Genomic DNA, 10,552 nt, shown 5'->3' with positions numbered 1-10,552 from the left:
TACTCTATATATTTTTACTATGTACATTACTCTATATATTATTACTCTGTACTATACTCTATATTAATACTATATATATTATCACTATATACTATACTCTATACTAATACTCTATATATTATTACACTGTACTATACTCTATACTAATACTATATATGTTATTACTATGTACTATACTCTATACTTATACTCTATATATTATTACTCTGTACTATACTCTATATATTATTACTCTGTACTATACTCTATACTAATACTCTATATATTATTACTATGTACTATACTCTATACTAATACTCTATATATTATTACTGTACACTATACTCTATACTAATAATCTATATATTATTTCTCTGTACTATACTCTATACTAATACTATATATATTATTACTATGTACTATACTCTACTAATACTCTATATATTATTACTATGCACTATACTCTATACTAATACTTTTTATATTATTACTCTGTACTATACTATATATATTATTACTATGTACTATACTCTATAAATAATTGCTGTGTACTATACTATATACTAATACTCTATATATTATTGCTCTGTACTATACCCTATATATTATTACTCTGTACTATACTCTATACTTAATACTCTATATATTATTACTCTGTACTATACCCTATATATTATTACTATGTACAATACTCTATAAATAATTGCTGTGTACTATACTATATACTAATACTCTATATATTATTACTCTGTACTATATCCTATATATTATTACTCTGTACTATACTCTATACTAATATTCTATATATAATTACTCTGTACTATACCCTATATATTATTACTCTGTACTATACTCTATACTAATACTCTATATATTATTACTATGTACTATACTCCATACTAATACTCTATATATTATTACTCTGTACTATACTCTATCTATTATTACTCTGTACTATACTCTATACTAATACTCTATATATTATTACTATGCACTATACTCTATACTAATACTCTAGATACTTTTACTATGTACTATACTCTATACTAATACTCTATATATTATTACTCTGTACTATACTCTATACTTAATACTCTATATATTATTACTCTGTACTATACCCTATATATTATTACTATGTACTATACTCTATAAATAATTGCTGTGTACTATACTATATACTAATACTCTATATATTATTACTCTGTACTATATCCTATATATTATTACTCTGTACTATACTCTATACTAATATTCAATATATAATTACTCTCTACTATACCCTATATATTATTACTCTGTACTATACTCTATACTAATACTCTATATATTATTACTATGTACTATACTCCATACTAATACTCTAAATATTATTACTCTGTACTATACTCTATATATTATTACTCTGTACTATACTCTATACTAATACTCTATATATTATTACTATGCACTATACTCTATACTAATACTCTAGATATTATTACTATGTACTATACTCTATACTAATACTCTATATATTATTACTCTGTACTATACTCTATACTTAATACTCTATATATTATTACTCTGTACTATACCCTATATATTATTACTATGTACTATACTCTATAAATAATTGCTGTGTACTATACTATATACTAATACTCTATATATTATTACTCTGTACTATATCCTATATATTATTACTCTGTACTATACTCTATACTAATATTCTATATATAATTACTCTGTACTATACCCTATATATTATTACTCTGTACTATACTCTATACTAATACTCTATATATTATTACTATGTACTATACTCCATACTAGTACTCTATATATTATTACTCTGTACTATACTCTATCTATAATTACTCTGTACTATACTCTATACTAATACTCTATATATTATTACTATGCACTATACTCTATACTAATACTCTAGATATTATTACTATGTACTATACTCTATACTAATACTCTATATATTATTACTCTGTACTATACTCTATACTAATACTCTATATATTAATACTATGTACTATACTCTATACTAATACTCTATATATTATTACTATGTACTATACTCTATATATTATTACTTTGTACCATACTCTATACTAATACTATATATAGTATTACTATGTACTATACTCTATACTAATACTCTATATATTATAACTACGTACATTACTCTATTATTACTCTGTACTATACTCTATACTAATACTATATATATTATTACTATATACTATACTCTAAACTAATACTCTATATATTATTACTCTGTACTATAATCTATACTAATACTATATATATTATTACTATGTACTATACTCTATACTAATACTCTATATATTATTACTATGTACTATACTCTATACTAATACTCTATATATATTTACTCTGTACTATACTCTATACTAATACTATATATATTATTACTATGTACTATACTCTACTAATACTCTATTATTACTATGCACTATACTCTATACTAATACTCTATATATTATTACTTTGTACTATACTCTATACTAATACTATATATATTATTACTCTGTACTATACTCTATATATTATTACTCTGTACTATACTCTATACTAATACTCTATATATTATTACTATGTACTATACTCTATACTAATACTCTATATATTATTACTCTGTACTATATTCTATACTAATACTCTATATATTATTACTATATACTATACTCTATACTAATACTCTATATATTATTACTCTGTACTATACTCTATAATAATACTACATATATTATTACTCTGTACTATACTCTATATATTATTACTCTGTACTATACTCTATACTAATACTCTATATATTATTACTATGTACTATACTCTATACTAATACTCTATATATTATTACTCTGTACTATACTCTATACTAATACTCTATATATTATTACTATATACTATACTCTATACTAATACTCTATATATTATTACTCTGTACTGTACTCTATAATAATACTACATATATTATTACTATGTACTATACTCTACTAATACTCTATATATTATTACTATGCACTATACTCTATACTAATACTCTATATATTATTACTTTGTACTATACTCAATACTAATACTATATATATTATTAGTCTGTACTATACTCCATACTAATACTCTATATATTATTACTATGTACTATACTCTATACTAATACTCTTTATATTATTACTATGTACTATACTCTATAAATAATTGTTGTTTACTATACTATATACTAATACTCTATATATTATTACTCTGTACTATACTCTTTATATTATTACTCTGTACTATACTCTATACTAAAACTCTATATATTATAACTATGTACTATACTCTATACAAATACTCTATATATTATTACTATATACTATACTCTATACTAAAACTCTATATATTATTACTCTGTACTATACTCTATATTAATACTCTATATATTATTACTATGTACTATACTCTATACTAATACTCTATATATTATTACTCTGTACTATACTCTGTCTATTATTACTCTGTACTATACTCTATACTAATACTCTATATATTATTACTATGCACTATACTCTATACTAATACTCTAGATATTATTACTATGTACTATACTCTATACTAATACTCTATATATTATTACTCTGTACTATACTCTATACTAATACTCTATATATTAATACTATGTACTATACTCTATACTAATACTCTATATATTATTACTATGTACTATACTCTATATATTATTACTTTGTACCATACTCTATACTAATACTATATATAGTATTACTATGTACTATACTCTATACTAATACTCTATATATTATAACTACGTACATTACTCTATATATTATTACTCTGTACTATACTCTATACTAATACTATATATATTATTACTATATACTATACTCTATACTAATACTCTATATATTATTACTCTGTACTATAATCTATACTAATACTATATATATTATTACTATGTACTATACTCTATACTAATACTCTATATATTATTACTATGTACTATACTCTATACTAATACTCTATATATATTTACTCTGTACTATACTCTATACTAATACTATATATATTATTACTATGTACTATACTCTACTAATACTCTATTATTACTATGCACTATACTCTATACTAATACTCTATATATTATTACTTTGTACTATACTCTATACTAATACTATATATATTATTGCTCTGTACTATACTCTATATATTATTACTCTGTACTATACTCTATACTAATACTCTATATATTATTACTATGTACTATACTCTATACTAATACTCTATATATTATTACTCTGTACTATATTCTATACTAATACTCTATATATTATTACTATATACTATACTCTATACTAATACTCTATATATTATTACTCTGTACTATACTCTATAATAATACTACATATATTATTACTCTGTACTATACTCTATATATTATTACTCTGTACTATACTCTATACTAATACTCTATATATTATTACTATGTACTATACTCTATACTAATACTCTATATATTATTACTCTGTACTATACTCTATACTAATACTCTATATATTATTACTATATACTATACTCTATACTAATACTCTATATATTATTACTCTGTACTGTACTCTATAATAATACTACATATATTATTACTATGTACTATACTCTACTAATACTCTATATATTATTACTATGCACTATACTCTATACTAATACTCTATATATTATTACTTTGTACTATACTCAATACTAATACTATATATATTATTAGTCTGTACTATACTCCATACTAATACTCTATATATTATTACTATGTACTATACTCTATACTAATACTCTTTATATTATTACTATGTACTATACTCTATAAATAATTGTTGTTTACTATACTATATACTAATACTCTATATATTATTACTCTGTACTATACTCTTTATATTATTACTCTGTACTATACTCTATACTAAAACTCTATATATTATAACTATGTACTATACTCTATACAAATACTCTATATATTATTACTATATACTATACTCTATACTAAAACTCTATATATTATTACTCTGTACTATACTCTATATTAATACTCTATATATTATTACTATGTACTATACTCTATACTAATACTCTATATATTATTACTCTGTACTATACTCTGTCTATTATTACTCTGTACTATACTCTATACTAATACTCTATATATTATTACTATGTACTATACTCTATATATTATTACTCTGTACTATACTCTATACTAATACTCTATATATGCTTACTATGTACTATACTCTATACTAATACTCTATATATTATTACTCTGTACTATACTCTATACTAATACTCTATATATTATTACTATGTACTATACTCTATACTAATACTCTATATATTATTACTATGTACTATACTCTATATATTATTACTCTGTACTATACTCTATACTAATACTATATATATTATTACTATGCACTATACTTTATTCTAATACTCTATATATTATTACTATATACATTTCTCTATATATTATTACTTTGTACTATACTCTATACTAATACTATATATATTATTACTTTATACTATACTCTATACTAATACTCTATATATTATGACTCTGTACTAAACTCTATACTAATACTATATATATTATTACTATGTACTATACTCTATACTAATACTCTATAAATTATTACTCTGTACTATACTCTATATATTATTACTCTGTACTATACTCTATACTAATACTCTATATATTATTACTATGTACTATACTCTATATTAATACTCTATATATTATTACTCTGTACTATACTCTATACTAATACTCTATATATTATTACTATATACTATACTCTATACTAATACTCTATATATTATTACTCTGTACTATACTCTACTAATACTCTATATATTATTACTATGCACTATACTCTATACTAATCCTTTATATATTATTACTTTGTACTATACTCTATACTAATACTATATATATTATTACTCTGTACTATACTCTATATATTATTACTCTGTACTATACTCTATACTAATACTCTATATATTATTACTATATACTATACTCTATACTAATACTCTATATATTATTACTCTGTACTATACTCTATACTAATACTATATATATTATTACTATGTACTATACTCTACTAATACTCTATATATTATTACTATGCACTATACTCTATACTATTACTCTATGTATTATTACTTTGTACTATACTCTATACTAATACTCTATATATTAATACTCTGTACTATACTATATATATTATTACTATGTACTATACTCTATACTAATACTATATATATATTATTACTCTGTACTATACTCTAAACTAATACTCTATATATTATTACTCTGTACTATACTATATATATATATATATATATATATATATATATATTATTACTATGTACTATACTCTATTCTAATACTCTATATATTATTACTATGTACTATACTCTATACTAATACTCTATATATAATTACTCTGTATTATACTCTATACTAATACTATATATATTTTTACTATGTACTATACTCTACTAATACTCTATATATTATTACTATGCACTATATTCTATACTTATACTCTATATATTATTACTTTGTACTATACTCTATACTAATACTATATATATTATTACTCTGTACTATAGTCTATATATTATTACTCTCTACTAGACTCTATACTAATACTATATATGTTATTACTATAAACTATACTCTATACCAATACTCTATATATTATTACTCTGTACTATACTCTATACTAATACTCTATATATTATTACTATGCACTATACTCTATACTAATACTCTATATATTATTACTTTTTACTATACTCTATACTAATACTCTATATATTATTACTCTGTACTATACTATATATATTATTACTATGTACTATACTCTATACTAATGCTATATATATATATTATTACTCTGTACTATACTCTATACTAATACTCTATATATTATTACTATGTACTATACTATATATATATTATTACTATGTACTATACTCTATTCTAATACTCTATATTATTACTATGTACTATACTCTATACTATTACTCTATATATTATTACTCTGTACAATACTCTATTCTAATACTCTATATATTATTACTATGTACTTTACTCTATATATTATTACTCTGTACTATACTCTATACTAATAATCTATGTATGCTTACTATGTACTATACTCTATACTAATACTCTATATATTATTACTCTGTACTATACTCTATACTAATACTCTATATATTATTACTATGTACTATACTCTATACTAATTCTCTATATATTATTACTATGTACTATACTCTATATATTATTACTCTGTACTATACTCTATACTAATACTATATATATTATTACTATGCACTATACTTTATACTAATACTCTATATATTATTACTATGTACATTACTCTATATATTATTACTCTGTACTATACGCTATACTAATACTATATATATTATTACTCTGTACTATACTCAATACTAATACTATATATATATATATTATCACTATGTACTATACTCTATACTAATACTCTATATATTATTACTCTGTACTATACTCTATATATTATTACTCTGTACTATACTCTATACTAATACTCTATATATTATTACTATGTACTATACTCTATACAAATACTCTATATATTATTACTATATACTATACTCTATACTAATACTCTATATATTATTACTCTGTACTCTACTCTATACTAATACTATATATATTATTACTATGTACTATACTCTACTAATACTCTATATATTATTACTATGCACTATACTCTATACTAATACTATATATATTATTACTCTGTACTATACTATATATATTATTACTATGTACTATACACTATAAATAATTGCTGTGTACTGTACTATATACTAATACTCTATATATTATTGCTCTGTACTATACCCTATATATTATTACTCTGTACTATACTCTATACTTAATACTCTATATATTATTACTCTGTACTATACCCTATATATTATTACTCTGTACTATACTCTATACTAATACTCTATATATTATTACTCTGTACTATACTATATATATTATTACTATGTACTATACTCTATACTTATACTCTATATATTATTACTCTGTACTATACTATATATAAATTATTACTATGTACTATACTCTATAAATAATTGCTGTGTACTATACTATATACTAATACTCTATATATTATTACTATGTACTATACTCTATACTAATACTCTATATATTATTACTCTGTACTATACTCTATCTATTATTACTCTGTACTATACTCTATACTAATACTCTATATATTATTACTCTGTACTATACTCTATACTAATACTATATATATTATTACTCTGTACTATACTCTATATATTATTACTCTGTACTATACTCTATACTAATACTATATATATTATTACTATATACTATACTCTATACTAATACTCTATATATTATTACTCTGTACTATACTCTATACTAATACTATATATATTATTACTCTGTACTATACTCTATATATTATTACTCTGTACTATACTTTATACTAATACTCTATATATTATTACTCTGTACTATACTCTATACTAATACTCTATATATTATTACTCTGTACTATACTCTATACTAATACTATATATATTATTACTATGTACTATACTCTATACTAATACTCTATATATTATTACTACGTACATTACTCTATATATTATTACTCTGTACTATACTCTATACTAATACTATATATATTATTACTCTGTACTATACTCTATATATTATTACTCTGTACTGTACTCTATACTAATACTCTATATATTATTACTATGTACTATACTTTATACTAATACTCTATATATTATTACTCTGTACTATACTCTATACTAATACTCTATTTATGCTTACTATGTACTATATTCTATACTAATACTCTATATATTATTACTCTGTACTATACTCTATACTAATACTCTATATATTATTACTATGTACTATACTCTAAACTAATACTCTATATATTTTTACTATGTACTATACTCTATATATTATTACTCTGTACTATACTCTATACTAATACTATATATATTATTACTATGTACTATACTCTATACTAATACTCTATATATTATTACTACGTACATTACTCTATATATTATTACTCTGTACTATACTCTATACTAATACTATATATATTATTACTATATACTATACTCTATACTAATACTCTATATATTATTACTCTGTACTATAATCTATACTAATACTCTATATATTATTACTATGTACTATACTCTATACTAATACTCTATATATTATTACTATGTACTATACTCTATACTAATATTCTATATATTATTACTCTGTACTATACCCTATACTAATACTATATATATTATTACTCTGTACTATACTCTATATATTATTACTCTGTACTATACTAATACTATATATATTATTACTATATACTATACTCTATACTAATACTCTATATATTATTACTCTGTACTATACTCTATACTAATACTATATATATTATTACTCTGTACTATACTCTATATATTATTACTCTGTACTATACTTTATATTAATACTCTTTATATTATTACTATGTACTATACTCTATACTAATACTCTATATATTATTACTCTGTACTATACTCTATACTAATACTCTATATAATATTACTCTGTACTATACTCTATACTAATACTCTATATATTATTACTCTGTACTATACTCTATACTAATACTCTATATATGCTTACTATGTACTATATTCTATACTAATACTCTATATATTATTACTATGTACTGTACTCTATACTAATACTCTATATATTTTTACTATGTACTATACTCTATATATTATTACTCTGTACTATACTCTATACTAATACTATATATATTATTACTATGTACTATACTCTATACTAATACTCTATATATTATTACTACGTACATTACTCTATATATTATTACTCTGTACTATACTCTATACTAATACTATATATATTATTACTCTGTACTATACTCTATATATTATTACTATGCACTATACTCTATACTAATAATCTATATATTATTACTTTGTACTATACTCTATACTAATACTATATATATTATTAGTCAGTACTATACTCCAAACTAATACTCTATATATTATTACTGTGTACTATACTCTATACTAATACTCTTTATATTACTACTCTGTACTATACTCTATAAATATTTGCTGTGTACTATACTATATATTAATACTCTATATATTATTACTCTGTACTATACTCTTTATATTATTACTCTGTACTATACTCTATACTAATACTCTATATATTATTACTATGTACTATACTCTATATATTATTAGTCTGTACTATACTCTATACTAATACTCTATATATTATTACTATGTACTATACTCTATACTAATACTCTTTATATTATTACTATGTACTATACTCTAGAAATAATTGCTGTGTACTATACTATATACTAATACTCTATATATTATTACTCTGTACTAT

This window comes from Hyla sarda, chromosome 8 (assembly GCF_029499605.1).
Source record: "Hyla sarda isolate aHylSar1 chromosome 8, aHylSar1.hap1, whole genome shotgun sequence".
NCBI lineage: Eukaryota > Metazoa > Chordata > Amphibia > Anura > Hylidae > Hyla > Hyla sarda.
This window is presented reverse-complemented; position numbering follows the sequence as displayed.